The 23,513-nt window shown below is 38.0% G+C and overlaps 1 long non-coding RNA gene across 1 annotated transcript in view; it reads left to right on the plus strand.

Annotated features, from left to right (window-relative positions):
• LOC130541744 (uncharacterized) overlaps window positions 1-20,140 on the plus strand; it is an 82,650-nt gene extending 62,510 nt beyond the window's left edge. Inside the window, exon 4 of the long non-coding RNA XR_008955841.1 lies at window positions 19,589-20,140. This is a non-coding gene — a long non-coding RNA (uncharacterized LOC130541744). The remainder of the gene's footprint in view (window positions 1-19,588) is intronic.
• The last annotated feature ends 3,373 nt before the right edge of the window (window positions 20,141-23,513 follow it).

Below are 23,513 nucleotides of genomic sequence, written 5' to 3' on the forward strand. Positions count from 1 at the left end.
CTTGCTGCCCACCTTACTGTTAGCAGTTTTGTTTACCTAAGGAAGCTCATCTACTGGATTATTTCCATTAGCATCTTGCATATTTAACTAGCTCCATCTTAAACAACATTAAACAAACAAAACCCCCTCAACTCCACCTCATATATCACTCTTTTTTTTAACTTCTCTTTGCAGCAAAAAGTTTTTAGACATAATAAAAATTTACAACTCAAATTTTGATATAAAGCAATTGGCACTTTGATCCAGTTCTCTGACCAACCCACAGTCTCAAGAGAGGGTAGGCTAAAGTTCTTTACCTTGGAATGAAGAATAAGAAGAGTGTCTAGGCTGAAGAATGGCAGGATTGAATTAAGATGGCATGGAGTAGACATTAAATCCCCAGTATTTTTCCAGCACAATTTCAATCACTCTAATATCAGGAGACATCACAATCACTGCAGATGTCATGGGAGTCCAGATAGTCACAGGATCCAGAATCATCCCTGTCTATATTTGAACAGGAGTGGGCAACTGTTATGTGGTTGCGAACTATAGCCAGAACTTGCATGAATGTGGATCACACGGCTGGACCCTTAGAACTACCAGCATGATTGCTGCACAGGTCATTTTATTAACCTTGAAATAACGGCCCTCCACATTTTATACAATTGAAATTTTTGGACTCAGTTCATTGGATTATAGTAGGGTTTCTTGAAACCATGCTCTGTTTCCATTACTCTTTCCATTACTCCAAACCAGTAAAAATCTTGTTTTACTCTCTCTCACTTCACTGAAACTGCTTTTGTTAAGGTCACTGATGATAACCATAGTGCTAAATTGAATGTACAAATTATTTGTCTTTATTTTACTTGACCTGCATTCAATATACTTGACCACATTCTCTTATTTCTAACACACTCTTCTCTTGGCTTCCATGACAACATGCTCTGTTTGTTTTCTTCTTTCCTCTAGGGCCATTCTTTCTTAAGTTTCTTTGATTTCTCAGCCTCTTTCATCTGACCTCTAAATGCTAGAGCCTCCCAGGGTTCCATTCTAAATACTTTTCTATGACTACATGATCTCATTTACTTCTATGAATTTAAATAGCATATCTATGCTAATTATTCTTACGTTTATTTTTCTATTACATAATTCTTTTTTGAGTCTTAAGGTTGTATAGCCAGTAGCCAGTTACACTTAATTTTTCTCATAGACACCTCAAGTTTTATTAAAACAAAATTTTATTATAATCAATCTTGTTTTCCCAGTCTTTCCCCTACCTAATCCTATAAATATCCCCTATTTCTAAATTTTTCATCTGAGCATTCTCAAGGGTGTTAGATCTAGAAACTAAGGGTCAACTTTGATTCTTTTATCTCCCTTTGCCCTCTATTTAACACATGTGCATATCCTGTTAATTACATGTGTATGTAATATTTCAGAATCATCCACGTCCTTTATTTCCAAAATCATCCCCTTAGACTACCATCATCTCTTATTCGAAGTAGTGTAATAGACAACAGACTGGTCTTTCAGGGACTCATTCCCCTCCAATCTTTTCTTCACATGTTAGCAAAAGAGAGCCTCTTAAGAAATAAATTAAATAACAATGTCACTCCCCTGCATGAAACCCCTCAGTGGCTTCCCTTTCAACTCAGAAGATAACCCAATTTCTTGAGCCCTCCCTGCAGGATACCGACTGAGAACTGGGCCACTAGCCTCATTTCTCACTGAATGCTAGCTCCATGGGTCTTCTCTAAAGTCCTCTGAAATGCAACATCTTTGTCATCTCAGAAACTTTGAATTTGTCATTCTTTCTCTATAGGACCATTTTCCTCTCTTCACTTTGCTGTAGGTGTCAGCATAAATGTCAGCTCTTCAAAAAAAAAAAAAAGGTTTTGATAATCTTAATTAAAATTGTTTCGTTTTTTAGCTGGTCCTGGTGAAGTTAAAAAATAAATAAACAATAAAATTAGTTTCTCCACAGATTTTATATCTCATGCCTTTATGTTTCCTTCTTAACATTAAGCATTATATCTAAGTATTTATATGGCTTATTTATTTTGAAGGCATAGACTAAAACTGCTGTCCATAACTGTGTCCTTAACATTACTACTGTGGCTGATACACAGTAGATATTCAATAAATACCTCTCATATCAATGAATTGCAAAAAAGAGCTATTATAGAGGGAAAAAATGTAGGAAGGTATACTATCACGGAGAAAGAAGGAGGAGATCCTTTAAACGAGGAAATTTTGATGTATGGTGTTTTCTTTAGAGCATATAAGAAGACTCAGGCCTACAGTTAAGAGACAATCTAGAAAAGTTAGAAAGTTACAATCACGTTTAAGAGGCTGTGTCTAACATTTTTTCTCCATATAACTAAACAAGAGCAAGGATTATGTAATCTCACTGGTCTGTAGAGGACTTGATCATTACATACCAAATCTTTGCTTATTTCTTTCTGGAAGATACTATGGTGACAATGGTTAGATAAAATGGTTTTAAGTGTTAGGTGTCAGTAGTCGTGTGACTTTACCAAAGTTATGTAACATCTTCAACCCTGAAAAAGGTCTCATTTATTGTTTAGGGGCGATAATAGCATCTGTTTCATGGTCATATTGTAAAAAATTAATGAAGTAGTATGTATATTTAACACAGTGTCTGGCATGTGTTAAGCACTCAGTAAGTGTTACATGTTAGCCACTATTATTCTATTTATAATGTAAACCACACTTATGAATTAATCTAGCTTTTCCCTAGGTGACTGACAGTCACCACCTCAGCTAAGGCCTACTCCATCTCAACTCTCTCTTTGTCAAACTACAGGAACATCAAACTGTAGTGTGTGTCAGAGTCGTCACATGGGGAGATCGTTTAAAATGAGCATTCTTGGCTGGGCCCGGTGGCTCATTCCTGTAATCCCAGCACTTTGGGAGGTTGAAGTGGGTGGATCACCTGAGGTCGGGAGTTCCAGACCATTCTGACCAATATGGCGAAACCCCATCTCTACTAAAAATACAAAAATTAACCAGGTGTGGTGGTGAGTGCCTGTAATCCCAGCTATTCGGGAGGCTGAGGCAGAAGGATTGCTTGAAACTGGGAGATGGAGGTTGCAGTGAGCCAGGATCATACCACCTGCACTCCAGCCTGAGAGACAGAGCAAGACTCCATCTCAAAAAAAAAAAAAAAAAGTACATTCATGAGATGCACCCCAGAGATTCTTTCATAAATTTGGGGTAAGATCCAGAAATAAGTGCTTATACTAAATATTCCAGGCTATTCTTTATGAAGAAGCAGTTCTGGGACCTCATTTGGGGATAAGCTGACATAGAATAGACAGTTCTATTTTCTCCTTTTAGAGGGCTAGTATTATGGAGTTCAAAAGGTATATTGTTTGCCAGTTGAAGTTGAAAGCAAACAAATAGGGAGGAGATTTGTTAAAGAAAAACTTTAAATGTATGAAAAGAGGACTTGAGAGGGCCATGAGATAGGGAAGTCCACTAGGGAAACTCACTGAACATCTGAGCATTAGAGCTTTCTCAAAACAAACCTTAATACTTTTTTTTCCATTTCAGTTTTTGGTTACGCATTGGTTTTTTTACTGATATTTGTTTAGTGGGAAATAAGTATTTAATACACCAGTAGCATCACCTTGAACAGAAAGAACAATCTCTTGATGTTGAAAGGCAGCCCAAGGGATCCTTAGTTCATTTGTTGAGGCCGAGCGTGTTTGTAGGGTTCTTCATCGTAGTGGGAGGAGCAGTTACATGAATCATGAATATGCTGTGCTGCAAATGAATCTTGAAAACATGAGAGATGTCTATGTAATTGCACTAGCATTACTATCTATATTTTGCCCTTTCTTTTTCTGTACTATTGGGTAGTTACAGCCAAGTAAATGACAATGGTAAACATAACAATTACATATTAAACATAACATTAACAATGTTAAAAATATCTCATAGAGATATACCAATTTTTAAAAATATAAAACATAACATTCATTACACAAAAGCATTTAAATCATGCCTTTTGAGGTATGAATCAGTGTATTCTCTCCTCAAATTCATTTACTTCTAATTTATTCACAGACAGACTTTCTTTTATCTTATGGGTTGAATGACATTTTTTTTCCGAATCGACTTTATTTAACAACAACAACAACAACAAAGATCAGATTTGGTGAGCATTTCTCCATGTGTTTAGATGTCAAATACCACACCCTTAATTTGAAAGCAAAGTAAGATAGGAAGCTCTTTGTTCTCCAGCTTTCTTAAGAAAGGAGATGTGCCTGTTGATACTTCTTCAGTTGTCTATGATCACAAAGATGTTTGAGGGTGACACAAACAACCCATCAAATTTTAACCTTCCACTTTTAATATGAATTTCTGCCACCTCTTTTGTGTATGAGAGTAATGAATACTTTCTTTTTAAGTGCAATGGAATATGCGTCTTCAGTAAAGATCAAAGTTTCTTTGTTCTATTTACATCAAATCTTCCCTCAATTTTTGCCATTTAGCTGCCAGCGTAATTGCAGATGATATGCTGTGTCTGGATGCCATAGAATCAAAAATGATTAGAAGTAATTGCTAGCTATCCTAACATTCCTTGCTATAAAGTTGCCAATAAACTGACCAGAGGGCACTCAGGTGAAGTTACCTCAGGAAAGGAGATATCCCCTTATTGCCTACAGCAACTACAGTAGGATTCAAGCCTCTCAGATACATATCCTCAAATTATCTTCCTTGCTTCCTCACTACTGATGTTTCCTATGGACCTGATGACTCAAAATCAATCAGCCTAACCTGTCCTAGAAGGTACTGAGTCACTGAGTCTATGGAGGTACATCTAACCCAGGCTATAATAAAGTAATTGCTTATTTGATGAATAGTTTTTTGTTCCGTCATATTCCAAGTATTATGCTAAGCACTGGAGATAGCGGGATGAATAAGACATCTGTGATAACTACTGCATGAACTTTCAGTCTAGTAGGAATGAGACACAATTAAACAATCAATGATAATAAATTCTGATAACTACTACTTAGCAAGTATATAAGGGACAATTAGAAAAGTTAAAAAAGGGCAACTACTCTCATCTAGTGATTAGAAATGGCATTCTGAGGGCAGTGAGGCTTAGGTTGAAGCTGGCTTGAGGAACTGAGAAAAGAAAAAAGTAACTTCGGGGTAAGAAAAAAAAACACATGTTCAGTTGCCATGAAATAAGGAAGTACAGAACATTTGAATGTCCAAAACAAATACAACATGATAAATTATAAAATGTAACAGTTCATGGAGCTTGATAAGAGACTATAGAGTTAGGTATAACATAGATTATGGGAGAAATACTCCCAAAAAGTTTCAGTTGCATTCCAAGAGCAATGGAAAGCTATAGGAGGGTTTTAAACAGGAATAATCAAATCATATTCTAACTGTTAAAAGGTTCACCCTGAAAACAACATATGGGGTGAACTGTAACAGAACAAGACTAAATCTGAGAGGCTTGCTAGGGATTGATGCCATTAACCAAACAAGAGCCAAGGGATCTCTGAAAAGGATGATAGCAAGTGAGTACTAGAGAAAGTGAATGTATTTGAATGAGAGTTCATCACTGAAAGCAACAAAATGACAATTTCATATAGAACAATAAAGGTTCTGTGTCTAATAAATGAATGGCTCAGTCCATTAAAGTTAGAATGGCCATAGAATCTTCAGCCAACCAGGCATTGTGTCAGGGAGGTAAGTGCCATCCCTGCTTGCACTTCTACTTCCACTCCTCTACCCCCACTTCTTTCTCCTCTTCTCTCTGCCATTACCTCAAAGTGGCCTAGACTGGTGCATGCCCCATCTGCATTAGAGGCAATGAGACAACAAATTTATTAGGACAAAATGAAAGGGTCATGAGAATTTAGGGTACTTTTAAAAGACTTGTTGAATTAGTTGACTCAAAATTGAATAAGGAAAGGAGAAATACAGGAGGAGTCTGAGAGACAAGGGGTAGAAGCATTTAGTGAGTTTAAAATCCTGCTATGACTAATGAACAGGTAGACTGACAGCAGTAACTAAGCAAGACAGAAAATGGCTAACTCCATAAGTTCAAAGACAGCTCTTCATAAGAAGACATGAAGAGCAACATTCAATTTTGAGTCAACTAATTCAACAAGTCTTTTAAAAGTACCCTAAATTCTCACGACCCTTTCATTTTGTCCTAATAAATTTGTTGTCTCATTGCCTCTAATGCAGATGAACAAGACATGGCCAGGAAAAGAAAGGTAAAAAGGACTAAAGAAAAACACCAGCCAGGCAGGCTAGTTCACGCTTTAAAACAGTTAAAAAGAGAAAAGCATAACAAATTATTTTAATCAAAGTTTTATGTGACATGGGAGCCCCAAAAAATGAAAATCCAAAACCCAGAGAAAACTTTCTATTTTTAGGCTTAAGTTTGATGAAGAATGCACAGCCATGTAGAAACATGATTGGACAAAAGGGTATTATGGAAGTCTATATCAGTCACTTAGCTTCAGTTTGTGGGGCTTCAGGAAGAAGGCAGTCTTAATGTCAATGGCCAAGCTAGAAGGGTGAGAGAAAAATTATAAATATTAGTGTAAAGAATCATAGCCAGATATAAGAGGAAACTGGAAGAATTTAAGATCCAGTCCAGATTTCAGGTGGATAACAAATCCTTAGAAACAGTGAGCTAGAATCTAATAATCGGTGTACTGTAGTTTTTTTAATGTAATTTTTCTCTCTAAAATTACCTCCATTTCTGCCAAAGATAATCAAAGTGACACTAATTTGTTCACAAAATAAGTCTAAACTCATTAAACTTGGTCTGATTATTTATATAAGTACAGCAAGAATATTGACTGACCACACAGGATCTCTTTAAGTTTGCTTTGATGAAAATTTTCATAAGGAACTTCAGATTAAACTTTTAAGAAGCCTCTCAAGGATAGGAAGCCAAGCCAAAAACTGATCATCAAACTATTTCGTACTGCAGCTGACTGAATGCTTTTTAAAAAGAATCAAAACAGTAACTGAATTACAAATATTTAGAATGACTTTGGTTGAAAATCTGATGAGTTTCTCAAGTTAATGGTGCAACTCATGAGGAAATTTGGTTATTTTCATGGCATATAACATTTTAACATAATAACCAAAATTATGATTGATAACATATCAGATTCCTAGGAATTTTACATAAACTTTGAAATACTCATATCAATGGCAGGCATCACTTATTTGGCAATGTTTCTCACATAATTTAACATATAAATAAGCCAAATTCATTTACTATTGCTCTTGTACAAGGTGAGACACACATCCTTTCAGCTTTTCAGTGGCAAAACTGGGAAATTCCAAAGATAATTCAAGGTCAAAAGACTAAATTTAGAATAGGATTAAGGGAAGTTTGTCAAAAATATAAGTAGGTTTAAACAATTAGATAGGGTCTTCTTGTTTACCTATTTAATCAAAGCAACAGCAAAATATTTTAAAGGCAAAAACAGAAGGTCACATAGTTGCAAAAAGCAACTTACCTCTTTTAACATTAAGAAGACTCACTTTTCTTAAGTAATCAAAGGCCTGACAAAAGACAACAATAATTACAAAAAAATTAATAAAACACGTAATATTTGTTTCCTAAGCAACAGCTTGTAAAAAAAGAAAACTAAATTTTCAGACCAATACTCCATTTTAACACACTAAGTTTGACTTCTGCATCTGTATAATATTAATACTAAAGGCTAATTTTTAATGAAATCTTTTAAATAAATTCATTCAATCTCAGTAAGATTTAATCACACAATATAAGATTTACACAAACCTTTTATAACCTTTTTTCATATAATCAGCTCTGTTTTTTGAAGAAAACTCATTCCTCATACTTTTCCTTATCAAATACACCTTACTTTTCTCATATACATAATTGTTTCCCTTGTAATTTCTAGTAATGTAGTCACATTAATTAATTGTAATACTTAACTCTTAGTTATCTTTACTTCTAGTGAAAGCTAGCAAGGATTGTGAACTGTATTACATCAGCATTCACTATTTTATAATTTTTAGAAACTCACTTTATCTTAATTTTTATTAATAGAACCAAATATATTTAGCTTCCATATACCATATGAAATCAAGGGATGCCAACATATATAAACTTAAATTTATGCTTAGCAATTTATGTTTCAGTATTTTAACTTACTTAGAAATGACCCCGATAATGACTATCTGTTAATTTCACTTTAAGGTTGTAAGTTACCAAATATATTTTTGAAACAATTTTTAAATAGATATTTTGTAAAATATTGTCCTCTACCTGGTAGAAATCAGAGTGTGTTCTCACTGGTCACAACGCCAAACTCTCAGGACACAAAATGAGACAAACAAGAAAGAAAAAGCTGTCCCTGAGAGGGAAAAGACCAACAAGAAATGGGTATCCCCAAACCAAAACCAGATTTACAAAAGACTCACAATCCAAACAAATGATTTTCTCCAGCTAACCTGAATTTAGAAAGGGAGGGATAAAGAGAAATGTTTACTTCCCATTCTCAATCAGGTACTACAGTCTGAGATCCAGGAGAGCTGACCTTAGTAAAAAGTTCTTACCTTTTCTTGCCTGGCTTTTCGTCAGTTGTTCCAGATTCTCATCTGCAGGCTCTGGAGCAAGTCACGTGTCTCAGCCACCCTGAGTTGTGTGCCAAAACTGCAGGGTTAGAAAGATGTGATCCCTTTCCTCACCCATCATAAGCGTCACAGCCAACAGGTATATTACAAAAGACAGGCTCTCAAGAGAAAAGCTTAACAAATTCATTTAAGCAAAATTTTATGTGACACAAGAGCCTTCAGAAATGAATACCCATAGGCCCAAGCAAAACTGCCTGGCAGTGATGTAAAAATGTGATTGGAAAAATCAATATGACCTAATGGTAATAGATGGAGGTAGTGGGGAACCCCACCAAGGCCTGTCTGTTCAGATTCTTCTTGGCTGCTGTGTGTAGCATTCTTTCCTCCTGGGTAGAGGGCAGGACCTCTCTAGAATGAGAGATTCAAGGGAGAAGGGAGAAGGAAGAGAATGGCCTTTCTAGGTTTATGATTTCCTTTGGAGGAAAGGGTTCTAGTCTCTATGACCCACCTTGGGGAAGAGGTATTCTGGTTTCTATAATTGGCTTCGGGAGAGAATGAGGGGTCAGAGATAGGATAGCAAGAGAAAGTCAGAGAGGTCTCAGGCCCTTCTAATCTCTTTTCATTTTAACTACTTAGCAGGCCAGAGCACCAAACTTTGAGTATTATGTCATGAGCCCCAACATATTAATATCTCTTGATAGATTTTCTGCCAAGATCAAGGGAGACACAGATTTTGGCTCGCATGCCAGCTTTTATCAATTGATTGTCACTCCCTAGAGTACTCCTTTAACAAGGATTGTTGAGATTTCTTCCAGGCACTGCAGAAAAGAGCATCTTAATGGCCTTAGGACCCATGTCATTGGTTCAGGATTTTGGCATGATGGTAATTGTCAAACATACTTGCCCTTTAGAGCTTTTAAACCTATGTTAAAATGACAATCCCTGTGTCCTCAGTGGAGACATTAGGCTACTTTACCATTTTGAATGCTGTATCTACATTCCAATTCTCACTAATCTTTCATCTGTGGAAATTCTAAGAGATCCTATTGTCTAAAATGTACAATTTAGATTATCAATTACTGTCTATTGCTCTGGGTTTATCTTCCTTTACTGACTAGATTGTTAAGCAATGTGAAAGCAAGAATCCTCTTTCCCCAGTTATTAGCTATGTGACTTCGGCCAACATAATTGTATCTGTCAGCTATTGCTACATAAAAAACACCCCAAAACTCAGTGGTATGCACCAATCAAAGCTAGTTATTATGCTCAAAAGTCTTTTGGTAAATTGGGGTGAATCTGTTTCAAATTGCAGGTCTTCAGATTGGTTAGATTGTCTCAGTTACCAAGGATTCCAGGAACAGTCACCTAAGGTAGCTATGTTCAAACTGTCTACAATTATCTGTGGACAAATGGGCTGCCAAGGTCACATTGTTTTTTTTTAGCAATGGCAAAAACCCAGAGAGATGGCTCTAATGGAGAAGCACATTTCAAGTCTCAGATTGAATCATGTTTTACCACACCTTTTGGCCAAATCAAGTCCATGGCCCAGCCCACTCTCATCAATGAAGTAGGAAAATGTACTCCACCCACAGTAGGACAGAGAAAGGGTGACTATTTGCTGAATCCAAACCCCAATATGATTCTTTTTCTGCAAACTAAAAGTAGTGATAACATGCAGAACTCTGAGGTTGCTTTGTGACAAGTGGAAAGAAAATGCTTGACATACATTGGCATTCAATAAACATTTGTTGACTTATTGAATTCCTCTCTCTACCCTCACACTGTATACAACGTGTGATACGCAGCTGGATTTTAGTGATTTACTAGACTTTGATCCAGAAATGATTTCCAGATTTTAGCTCTGTTTCAGGTTGTAACCTTAGGCAAATTCAGAAATGCTTCACTTGATTTCATCTGGCATTTAAGTTCTATATCTCTGACATACTGTTATCAGAGAATACTTTGGGTTTCTGGAAAATATATGTTTTACCAAGTATTCAAATATCATAGCTTCTAATCAGACCTTAGCAATAATTGGGTGGAAAACGTCACCTATTAAATTACTAATTTTTTTATTTTAAGTACAAACTACTTTCCACTAGTGAAATTAACCTTTCCATCGTTCAGACACCAATTCTTGTACTACATAAAAGTCTCAAACTCAAAACCTTTGGCTTTGAAGCTTTATAAACATAAATAAGTTCTCATGAAGTATTAATACATCCTCTCCAGGCCACAAGGAAATAAGTCATAATAAATAAAAATATAATATCTTTAAATCCATAAAAGAATACATTTTAAAAGGAATAATCAGAAAACTAAGTTACCAGTAATTTATCACTTAATAGTTTCCAAAAAAAAATGCTTTGCCTGACATCTTAGTCACCTATGATAAAGGAGAGTGCAATGTGATAGATATCAGTTTCTTTAAGCAAAAAGCACCTTCCAGGAGACTTTATTTAGAGAAGTACCAAGAAGGCAAGAATTTTCACTCTGTGGAATGCCTGCTGTTTACAACAGAATCTGTCAATATTTTTTTAATGTTGCATTTCCTAAAACCTGGGACAGGTTTGTTGACTGTATTAGGATATTAATAAATATTTGTTCTCTCATCCCACTGTATTTTCACATTTTTCTCAGTATATATCTATACACTTTGTATGAGGGAAAATAATAGTAAATAGTAATATTTATAATGTATACATCAGACACTCTTCTAAATGTGTTACTTTTAATTTCTAACTACTGTAAGGGGGATATACTATTATTATCTTCATTTTACAGATGAGAGCATTCAGATACACAGAGGGTAAGTAGACCACTGAAGTCACAAAACTAGTAAGTGTCAATAACCAGGATTAAAACTCAGGCTTTCTGGATTCCAATCTATGCTCCTAACCATTATGTTATCAAGCTAACTTGGAAAATGCATGTATTTTTAGAATGGCACCATGGCATATTGAGTAAGGACATAAGTTTTAGAATGAAAAGGTCTCCATTAAAATCCTATTTCTTCTCTTTATTAGCCCTGCAACCTTGGGCAATATTCTTAACATCTCTAAAACTCTGTTTTTTTTTTTCTGTGTCAATGAAAGTATATTTACTTCAAAGGGTTATTAATGGTATAAGAATGTATTTAGCAGAGTATTGGCATATAGTAAACTGGAATTATTAATACTATTTAGTCTAAGTATCTTGGGAAATTAAATGGCTTGCCCAAGGTCATACATCTAGTTATGGAAGAGTGAAGTCTAAACTATGGATTTCTTCATTCAAAGTTCAGTGCTTTACACTTGCATTGGCCACCCCACAAGGATTTCTTACATTCCTTGACAAGGCGAGATGATACAGAAAGGAAACACACTGCCTTAAAATGTGGTGATAAATCATAAAGTGTGGTTAAGTTTACAAATGCATTGCAACACTTCGATCACTGTTTTCATTTATCATGGTCTATTCCTCAATAGACCAGAAAGGGTAATTAACAGAATATTTACAACAAAGCCAGATTTCTCCATGGGGGGGTTTCCATTCAAATTTGAGGCCTCAGTTAAATTTACATCATCAATACCTACGTCTTTTAGTAAATGCTTATTCATTTCCAGCTCTAAATCCTAACCTTTATCATTAATCACTTAAGAATTCCAGGCATCTGGCCGGGCGCGGTGGCTCACGCCTGTAACCCCAGCACTTTGAGAGGCAGGCGGGTGGATCACTAGGTCAGAAGATCGAGACCATCCTGGCTAACACGGTGAAACCCCGTCTCTACTAAAAATACAAAAAATTAGCCGGGCGTGGTGGCAGGCGTCTGTAGTCCCAGCTACTCCGGAGGCTGAGGCAGGAGAATGGCATGAACCCGGGAGGCGGAGCTTGCAGTGAGCAGAGATCACGCCATTGCACTCCAGCCTGGGCGACAGAGTGAGACTCCATCTCCAGAAAAAAGAATTCCATGCATCTTTAGATTTTTGTATCTCAGCATTTATCTGCCAGTTTCTTGCTTAGCATAGTTTATCAAGCATTTTAAAAAATCTACTCGTTACCAAACCATGACGTTATTTTTTTATTCTCCCTAGTTTAATAGGAGTCAATATATGTATAAGGGGCATATTTTATTTGCCTGGCATTTGGGATTATTTTTAAAGCTATTTACAGGCATTAGAGCACAAAAGCTATTTTGTGTCCTTGTTATATTTTGCATTACTAAAATTATCTATTTTGCATTTAATTTTTAGGAAGTCAATTCAGCACACTCAAAGTGGCTTTAGACATCTCTGTGGTTTGCCCGGCATTATTCCAGAAACTCCCTAAACACTGCTTTTTAAAGTCATATTTTTGACGACGCCCCCGCCCCCACCGATGCTTTCTGCAAATATTTTCTGTACATTCTCCAAGTCAGATTTGATTTAGCCCCACAGCTTTATAAATGTCCCTGAAACACATGGGGTAAACTGTAATTGATGACTCAGCACGTTTCCATCACATAAGAATCCAATTTCCAGTGGCACCACTTACTGTTTATTGTGCTGAGATCAATAATTGTAAGAACCCTTAACCCAGCCGCGTGCCCCACTACCCAACACGTATTCATAATACCAGTCTATAAATTCAATAGAAATATTAGGTTACAGGGGCATCCATGCTCGGAATAGCAAGATTTCTTGAGTTTTTGGAGTATGCTTCAAACAAGTTGCTTTTCTGACTCACCAAAGTCTTTCAGAATGAAAGTGCACCACAAAGCGGGACTCTCTGAACCACTAGAATTGTGCATAGCTGAGTACATGGGCAAGGTGAGTTCTGAGGTATTTTTAGGACATAAAAAAGCTCCTGCTTTCCCATCTGTTAGGTTGGTGCAAAAGTGTGGATTTTGCCATTTGAAAGTAATAGCAAAAACCACAATTACTTTTTTTTTTTTTTCTTTTTGAGACGGAATCTCGCTGTCACCCAGGCCGGATTGCAGTGGCGCCATCTCGGCTCACTGCAAGCTCCGCCTCCCGGGTTCGCGCCATTCTCCTGTCTCAGCCTCTCGAGTAGCTGGGACTACAGGCGCCCGCCACCACACCAGGCTAATTTTTTGTATTTTTAGTAGAGACGGGGTTTCACCGTGTTCGCCAGGATGGTCTCCATCTCCTGACCTCGTGATCCGCCCGCCTCGGCCCCCCAAAGTGCTGGGATTACAGGCATGCGCCACCGCGCCCGGCCTACTTTTGCACCAACCTAATACTTAGTTGACTGTAAGAACTGACATTCTTATATGTGTGAATGTTTCCTATTTGCCCAACCTTTTCAAATCACTTGTTGAGATTCCCTCTTCTTCTGGGTCTTAATGGGATTTTGCAGCACAGCTGTCCAGGGGATTGCCCCGAACTGAATGTAGATTCAGAGCTACTGATCTGCTTGAAACCGCTTTTCTTTTCTTCTTCTTCGTCTGTGTGTGTGTGTGTGTGTGTGTGTGTGTGTGTGTGTATGTGTGTATCTGTTTGTTTTTAAAGAGACAGAGTAGTCTTGCTCTGTCACCCACACTGGACTGCAGTGGCACAATCTTGGCCCACTGCAGCCTCAAATTCCTGGGCTCCAGCAATCCTCCTGCCTCAGCCTCTCAAAGTGCTGGGATTACAAGCTTGAACCACCACGCCCTGCCATTGTTCTTGTATTCCTTATATATTCGTGACAAATGTAGCTGCAAATTTTTTTTGGACACATGTCACATCAAAACCCTAGAAAAATGTTAAATTGGACAAGATGTATTTCATGGAAACTTTCAAAACACACAAAGCTTAGAAGCAAGCATTTTATTTTTTTCTTTTTTCTTTTTTTGAAATGAAGTCTCACTCTGTCGCCCAGGCTGGAGTGCAGTGGCACAATCTCAACTCACTGCAAGCTCTCCCTCCTGGGTTCAAGCAATTCTCCTGCCTCAGCCTCCCGAGTAGCTGGGACTAAAGGTGTGTGTCAGCACGCCCAGCTAATTTTTGTATTTTTGGTAGAGATGGTGTTTCACCATGTTGGCCAGGCTGGTCTCAAACTAGTGACCTCATGATCCACCTGCTTCGGCCTCTCAAAGTGCTGGGATTACAGGCATGAGCCACTTGCCTGGCCTGGAAGTACTTTTGAACCTTTGGTTCTTACAATAAGAGAAGCAAATTTACATAAATTTCCCCAGTAGATTTTAATGTTTTCTGACTTAAATTGTTTTAAAAAAGTAAAATAAAGTAGGCAATATTTTCTTTGTATGCTTTGTTTCATGCGCGTCCGTGTGAAGAGACCACCAAACAGGCTTTGTGTGAGCAATAAAGCTTTTAATCACCTGGGTGCAGGCGGGCTGAGTCCGAAAAGAGAGTCAGTGAAGGGAGATAAGGGTGGGGCTGTTTTATAGGATTTGGGTAGGTAAAGGAAAATTACAGTCAAAGGGGGTTTGTTCTCTGGCGGGCAGGAGTGGGGGTCGCAAGGTGCTCAGTGGGGGTGCTTTTTGAGCCAGGATGAGCTAGGAAAAGGACTTTCACAAGGTAATGTCATCACTTAAGGCAAGGACTGGCCATTTACACTTCTTTTGTGGTGGAATGTCTTTTGTGGTGGCTCACTTTGGGAAATCGAGGCAGCAGGGACACTTGAGGCCAGGAGTTTGAGGCCAGCCTGGGCAACAAAGCAAGACATTGTCTCTATGAAAAATTAAAATATTAGACGGTCATGGTGGTGCATGCCTGTATTCCCAGCTATTTAGAGGGCCAAGGCAGGAGGATCACTTGAGCTCAAGAATTAGAGATTGTAGTGAGCTATGATAGCACTACTGCACTCCAGCCTGGGTGACAGAGGGAGGCCCTGACGCAAAAAAAAAAAAAAAAAAAAAAAAAAGAAGGTGGGGCAGGGCATATTCACTTCTTTTGTGATTCTTCAGTTACTTCAGGCCATCTGGTTGTATACGTGCAAGTCACAGGGTATGCGATGGCTTGGCTTGGGCTCAGAGGCCTGACAGTTTGCTTAGGCTAGTTCACTGGTTACTGAGCTAAATCCAATGTGTTACCCCTCAACCCCACAGGCTGTGAAGAGATTTTTTACTGAATTTTATCCCAACTAAGATTTTACCCAAAGACTTTATTGGTTTAAGGCAGGAAAATTAGTTTGAGGAGAGAGCAATCTTTTGTTTACCAAAAAGATTCAATAAGCCATTTTGATTTTAGATTTTGGTAACTAGACAAGGGAAATAAGACCAAGGGAAAGCTAAAGAGCATTGCATAATAAAATAAAGGAAAAAATGAGTTTCTAGGCATTGCTGGAAAGAGAGGATGAAAAGATCCATAAATGGGGAGAAGACACAAAAACCAGCGAGAGGAGTCCAGGGGTAGCCCTGCACAAAGACCAGGAATCTGAAGGGCTAAGACAGCCAGGAGATGGAGGTGATGATGCCTGAGGATTTCATGGCAAACTACATGGTAATGCTCGATTTCAAGTTGTTGACTCTATGATGACTGCGTGCAGTCCCATTCATTACTCTTGATCTTCATCAAAAAGTCTGCTAGACACAGCTGGTTGTGTGAGTGACGTTTTTAAAAGTTAAGAGACTTTAAGCACCTGGCCGGGCACGGTGCCTCACACCTGTAATCCCAACACTTTGGGAGGCCGAGGCAGGTGGATCCAGAGGTCAGGAGTTCGCGACCAGCCTGGCCAAGATGGTGAAACCCCGTCTCTACTAAAAATACAAAAAAATTAGCCTGGCGTAGTGGCACACGCCTGTAATACCAGCTACTCGGAAGGCTGAGGCAGGAGAATCTCACTTGTACCCAGGTGGCGGAGGTTGCAGTGAGCCAAGATTGCGCCACTACCCTCTACTCTAGCCTGGGCGACAGAGCAAGACTCCATCTCAAAAAAAAAAAAGAAAGAAGAAAGAAACTTTAAGCACCCAAAATGTAGCTTTGAGAAGAGCTAAGGGGTGTGGAACAGAGAAAATGAGTCAAAATTAAACAAAGATGAATCAGAAACAAGAGATGAGAGAAAAAAATGGTAAAGAAACTGTAAACCCTCCCAAAATACCTGGCATCCCAAAGGAAAAAGAGATAAGATCGTAGGTTTTCTTCCATAGACAATAGCATAAGAGTCCAAACCAACTTATTTGCTTTATATCAAAGCAAAGGTTGCATAGGCTAATGAGCCTGGGGACACGTGGGCCATCACATGATCACACAAGGATGTTTACAGATGAGAGACAGAATTTAAGGACAAAAATACAACAAACAGAATGACTTTTGGCCAGGTGTGGTGGCTCACTTTGGGAAATCGAGGCAGCAGGGACACTTGAGGCCAGGAGTTTGAGGCCAGCCTGGGCAACAAAGCAAGACATTGTCTCTATGAAAAATTAAAATATTAGACGGTCATGGTGGTGCATGCCTGTATTCCCAGCTATTTAGAGGGCCAAGGCAGGAGGATCACTTGAGCTCAAGAATTAGAGATTGTAGTGAGCTATGATAGCACCACTGCACTCCAGCCCGGGTGACAGAGGGAGGCCCTGACGCAAAAAAAAAAAAAAAAAAAAGAATGACTTTCCTTTCTCTTTCCTTACTGCTTCTTATGTTCCGCCTGTGCCACCAAATTTTTGGCTTCTCTTAACCCTGATATTTCTGAGCTTCAGGTCCTGGAAATGAAGGGAAGAGGAAGAGTCTTAATGGGGGCTGGCAGATTAGATTAAGCTTGCAGCTGCAATTGCCTTTCCCTCAGCCTTGCATTGCCTGCCCATATCACTACATATACATCCACATCACACATCTACAGACTTCTACATCTTCTAATTCAATTTTTTTGGCTTAAAGAATTTTATGTATCAGACTTGAAATGGGTCTTGCCATGATATTCAGACAATTGAAGCAAATTTAATGATCAATGCCCTGAGACAGAATAGAAACAATTCCAGAATGGCAAGGCAGGATGCTGATCAGTGTCTTGAGAGTCTAAAGGCAGTTCCTGCTCTTCTGGAGAATGGGGTAGGATTATGAGACTGAAGAAGGTGACAACCTTCTGCTTTACTTATATGAGTCCATGGCTTGCCTTTGTTTCCTCAAATTTGAGAAGTGATCAATTTTACTAATAATGTTCCAGGGAAATGTACACATGAACTGAAAGATGCTTCTGTAAAGCCATCTCTAAAGCACAGTCAGAGTTACTCATTTAAATCAATGTTATGACCAGGAAGGTCGAGTAATGCATTTTGGTTTACTTCTGTTTGGAAAACATATGGTTCAAGTTATACTTCTGCCCACAACAACCACCTTACTTGGCATGTAGAAAGATGTTTTAGAATGTATACAGAGAATGTGGAGACCAAACAGATTCCACTATTGACTTATTGTGAAATTTTGGGCAAATTTACCAAACCTGTCTGAAACTCCTTTTCCTCAATTGAAAAACAACAGATTAATCATAATCAAGAATGATTTGTGATAGTTCAAATATATTATTTTTAAAGTGCCTTTTAACAAACAAACGCATAAATGGTTTAGCATGCCAGTTAGATTTCTTTCTAGATAGCATTCTGGCTAGATTCCTCATGCTGCTGCCTCTCCCGTCATAGCAAACCATGGCTTCTGCCATTTGAAATCAGTGGCTATGCCAAACAGCTTCATAGGCTAAATGCATTTTGAATGCTCAGAGTCAGGAGTCTTGCTTCTGACTGCATTGAGAAAGATTTTTGGCTCTGCTTGATTGTGGAAATTATACTTGGAAGAATGGAAAGACTCAAAGCCAGCGTATCCACCAAGCAAATGACCATCTATTTTAAAAACAGTTAAAAGCTGTATTTTCTAAGGAAATACACACACGCATACACACATAGCACCACCGTCATCGATCACCACCACAAAGCATTAGCCATTTGCTTCCCAAAGCCAAATTAAACTATTTACATTTTACTCATATTGTTGCTTTCTTATCATGTTTTTCTACAGGAGCCAAATACATCTAATTTCCTTCCTAACCCACAGAGACTCTCACCTCTTCTTTAATGACTCTGAAAGGATAGCAGCTAACCTCACTGAGTACTTCCTATGTGGCGGGGGCTTTGCTAAGTATTGGACTCTCTGGGTCCTCAAAACCACACTGTGATACTTTACAATGATTGGTAATTTATAAGTACAGAGAAGTTAAGTAACACTTGCAAGGTTCTGTGGGTGGTAAGTGATAAATACTTCCCCAGTCTGTCTGACACCAGAGTCCATGCCATTAATCATCATTCCATCTTGCCTTCCAAGTTATTTACCACCAAAATATATTGACAGTAGTTAACATTATTTAGTATACTTCTGATACTGGTGAGCTAGGGAAGGTCCCCACACACCAGTAGGACCTTCACACCAGCCAGTGTCCAGGCTCTTGACACCGTAGTGAGAAGGCATTCAAGGACAAATTGGAAAATAGTGAAAGTACAGAGATTTATTGCAAAACAAAAAGTACATACTCAAGAAAGGAGAGTGTAGGTGTGCTCAAGAGAGAGTTGGGCAATGGGGCCTGGGGCTTCTAGATTTATGGGTTTCTTTAACCAAGGGATGAAATACTCATGGAGATTCCTGGAAAAAAGGTGGAGATTTCTCAGAACTGTTTTGCCACCCATTTTTACACCAAATATGGGTGTTCCCAGAACTGTCATGGCACGGGTGGTGTGTGATCTAGGATGTTAATGAGTGGATAATGAGGTCCTGGGAGAAAATCTAGGTTAAGTCAAGGGCCATGTTGCACCCAGTGTTTTTAGCCAGATTGGTCCACACCCTGGTTTTCATGGTTTTATCAGCCTCTAGCTTGTAGAGTTATTTGAACAGTTTTTTTTTTCTTCTTTTTTTCTAATCATGTAAAACTGTTGCCTGGATTTGTCTGTTATTTTACGACCACCATATATTATTTCTGTCTCACTTCTAGGTGACAGGCCCTGTTCTAAATTCTTCATTTCACTCTCTCTTTAAAACCATACCATGAGTTTGAAATTGTTTTTATCTCTCTCAATTTTCAGATGAGGACACTGAGGCACAATTAAAGAATAACTTGTCAAAGATCACAGTGTTATTAGCAGTGAGAAAGAATGCAGATAAAATCTTCCAACTCTGCATCCCCCATGTGCCCCACACCTTGCCCCGGGGTTACTGAAGACAGAGAACCACTGCAAACTGGTCGCAGGCTACCTTTTCAACCCTCACTGTCACCACACTAGATGCTGGGCTGCTACTTCTGGAATGCTCTACTCACTCCGTGCTTTCTCCATTGCTGGGGTTTTCCTCTCCCTCCCTCTCTTCTCTGTGCTCACCTGGAGAAACTCCTTCATCCTTCAAGGTCTCCAATGTCACTCACTCCCTGTGGACTTCCCTTCCCACCTCCCTTCCCTTCCCTAGACAACGTTTAATTATTTCCACAGCACTAGGATCAGGCTTCTATCATGCAGTTCACATGTTATGTCACAGCTAATTGTTTACTATTCTGTCTCTTCTTTCAGATTAAGAGCTCCTCAAAGAAGAAATATCATTTTATTCATCTGTGTTCTCTAATGTCAAACAAAGTGACTAGCATATAATAGATAGGCATTTAATTATATATTGAATTGAATTGGATACAACTGCTTTAGCTGTCCATTTGATTTTGACCCAATAAGGGTTACAACAAAATAAAATCAGAAACCCTTTCACCTAGTGTAGGACTAATATAATAAAATATTTTAGTCAATGAATTCACAGCTTTGGTCTTGATTCGGAATAGCTTATTTTATGATTTTTTTTTTCTGTGAGGGCATTCTAATTTAGTAAAAATACCTGTTTGGTTTGTCAGGTTACTATGGGCGAATGTAGAAGGCTTGAACCTGTCATTTGGTTGGGTTCTGTTCTCTGACATTCCTCTATCTCTCATTTCCTTTCCTTTAATGGTTGATTTCTAAACCTTTTATAAATTACTTTTGGCTATTAGTAAAATTTACCAATTTTCCTTGAAAGAATCATGTGTTCTGATTAAGGTACCAATTTTAGAACCATCTACTATAAAATCTTATTTTACGCTTCTCTGTACAATGTTAATGTTATTTTCTTCATCTGTTCCAAATTTTCACTCTTAATATTGTTTAGTTGTATTGTAAGATGTAAACAGAGATCAAACGTGATGTTTGATGTGTGAAAATCTAACTCAATATACAGATCCTGCAGCAATCTCTCAAATTGAGATCAGAAGCTGTACCAGTCCCTTTAAAGAATAGGGCATGGGGATAGGGAAGGGGTCCTGCCCTAGCAACAAGCACTTATGCAGGTCAGATGGAGCAACAGTGCCGGTTTTATGGAATTTTGCTGTAAGGGTATTGCTTGCATATATTGATCTGAACACCTTGATATTCCCTGTAGCATTTTTTGCCTCACAGTTACCTTGACTTCTACCTCTCTGTCTACTCTCCTTGGATGTTAACTTACTCTTCACCATCTAATCTGTGTTCCCATTAGGGCTGTGATTATATATGCTACTTGCACCACATTAGATTGTGCCAATTAAATCCTTTGACTCCCCAGCGCTGTCCAAATCTGTGCATGGGTCTTTATCTTTGACTTAATATTTCATCCTGAGGATATGACAACACAGGAGTGATGATACAGTCACAATTTTTCCTTCAGTAACAATAGAAATATTACTGGAATATAATATACCTGGCTTCCATTCTATAAATTGTTCATAGTAAGTGCTATAAACTTAGGCAAATGATCAATATGATCAATGAAGTATGTGAATCAGTATAACTTGTGCAACTCTTTTAATATGCAAACTCTTGTGCTCAATCTTTGACTTACTGAATGGGAATCTCTGGAAACAGAATCCCAAGAGTGTGTATTTTTCATATAGTAGGTGATACTAATGACCACTGTTGGGTTAGAACAACAATTCAGTTTTGATATCTCAAATATTCCTTCCAGGGGTAGAATGTTTCCCTATCCAAGGTGTTTATCTTCTAAGAATTTTGGAGAATCAGACAGAAATATTAAAAACCAGAATTCATATTAATCTAAAACAAATTAATTTTTTTCTAGAATGTACATGCTCCTTAACCCTGTTTCAGCATATTGTTTCAGGAAATTAAAATGACCAAGTTTGAATTTTTATTAAAAAAAAAAAAAAGAAATGCAGAATTTGAGTAATCTGGAAGAGTAACAACAAAAAAATATATCCCTTATCCTGACTAATTGTTGCATAGCTTTCTCAAAATCCTCAGAACCCAATGTCAATTGTCATTAATGGTAATTAATGGCACATTTTATGACTTCTGAGTAACTTATTTTACCTAAAAGACCAATGGGATTGCACCTCACATCATGCCTTATACATGAAATCACTGTTGTCCCAAGGCAAGATAATCCACAATTTGAGGCATAAAAATTCTGAACAGAAAAACCACTGGTGCCAACAGAGCTGCTTACTGGAAGGTGGAGAGGAAATGTGTAAAAGGGAAGAAGAAGAATTAATTTGCAATTTAGCAATTTAGGAGGGAAAGTTGCATCAAGTCATTGACTTCTACTTAATGGTGGTTTTTTTTTCTTCAATTAATACTCAAGTCGAAAATTATTTTCCGCCTGTAAAAAGACAAGGAAGTTTGTATAATGTCTTCAACCGTCACATCACAGAGCAAAGCAGAGAGAGAGTTGTCATTTAATGATAACGAGCACCTGCAACAGTCATTTTGTAGTGAGGGCATTGAAAGAAACAAAGCTTCTGGCACAAAATAAGAAATCAGAAGAGAGGTAAGTAGGGCTATGAGTTTACAATTGATGAAGCATAGCTATCCTGAAATTCTGATTTTTTTCAATTGCAGATTGAGAATTCTCTGCATTTATTTTAAAAGCCACAATCATGGAAATGGTGCATTTTAGCAAAAATAAAGACAGCATAGATAATTGACAAATGAAACTGAACCAGAATAAGGTCTGGAATGGACTAAAACAAAGATAATTCATTACAAATGCCCCGACTATAAATTTCATCAGTCATTAATAAGCAAGATTTCAGGCCAGGCGTGGTGGCTCACTCCTGTAATCCGAACACTTTGGGAGGCCGAGGCGGGCGGATCACTTGAGGTCAGGAGTTTGAGACAAGCCTAGCCAACATGATGAAACCCCATCTCTACCAAAAATACAAAAATTAGCTGGGTATGGTGGTGCATGCCTGTAATCTCAGCTATTCAGGAGGCCAAGGCAGAAGAATCACTTGAACCCAAGAGGCAGAGGTTGCAGTGAGCTGAGATCATGCCACTGCACTCCAGCCTAGGTGACAGAGCAAGACTCTGTCTCAAAAAATAATAATAAAATAAAATAAAATAAAAAGCAAGATTTCACATTAATGCTGCTCATTATATATAGTTTGTATTTATGTTCTTTTTATGTGTTTAATTTTAAGTAAACTGAATATAACTAATTTCATGATGTGATTTCAATCATATTTTCTTATCAATTTTGTCATTATCTATGTACATTTTGAGTAAAGGAAACACTTTCCAGAATCGTGCTGAAGCACTGCCTTGTGTCGCTTTGTTTTTTGTGTTGTGTTTTCTTTCTGGGAGGTTAAGTTCTCTAAGAAGGTAAAATCTTAAATGAAGAATAAAGTCAGGTTTCTTGCTGTAAATTTGTTCTGGTTTTCCCTCCTTTCCCTTTCCTCTTTCCCTCTTTAATTCTCTCCTCTCTTTTCTTCCTTCCTTCATGGTTTCTTTCTTCTCTTCCCTGCTTTATCACTTTCTATGTCCTTCCATTTCTAACATAAACATCTCTTGAGTAGCAAACACAGTGTGCATTTTACTGCTTTAGTTTCCTCTGTGCCTAATGAAAAATGCCAAAAAGTCAGTGGGTTCCTGCTACCGAGCCCTGTCTCCCAAGCCTGAATGATGTTCTACGGTGCATAACTTCACTGAGTTGGACACACATGGA

Source organism: Pan paniscus, chromosome 7 (genome assembly GCF_029289425.2).
Source record: "Pan paniscus chromosome 7, NHGRI_mPanPan1-v2.0_pri, whole genome shotgun sequence".
Lineage (NCBI taxonomy): Eukaryota > Metazoa > Chordata > Mammalia > Primates > Hominidae > Pan > Pan paniscus.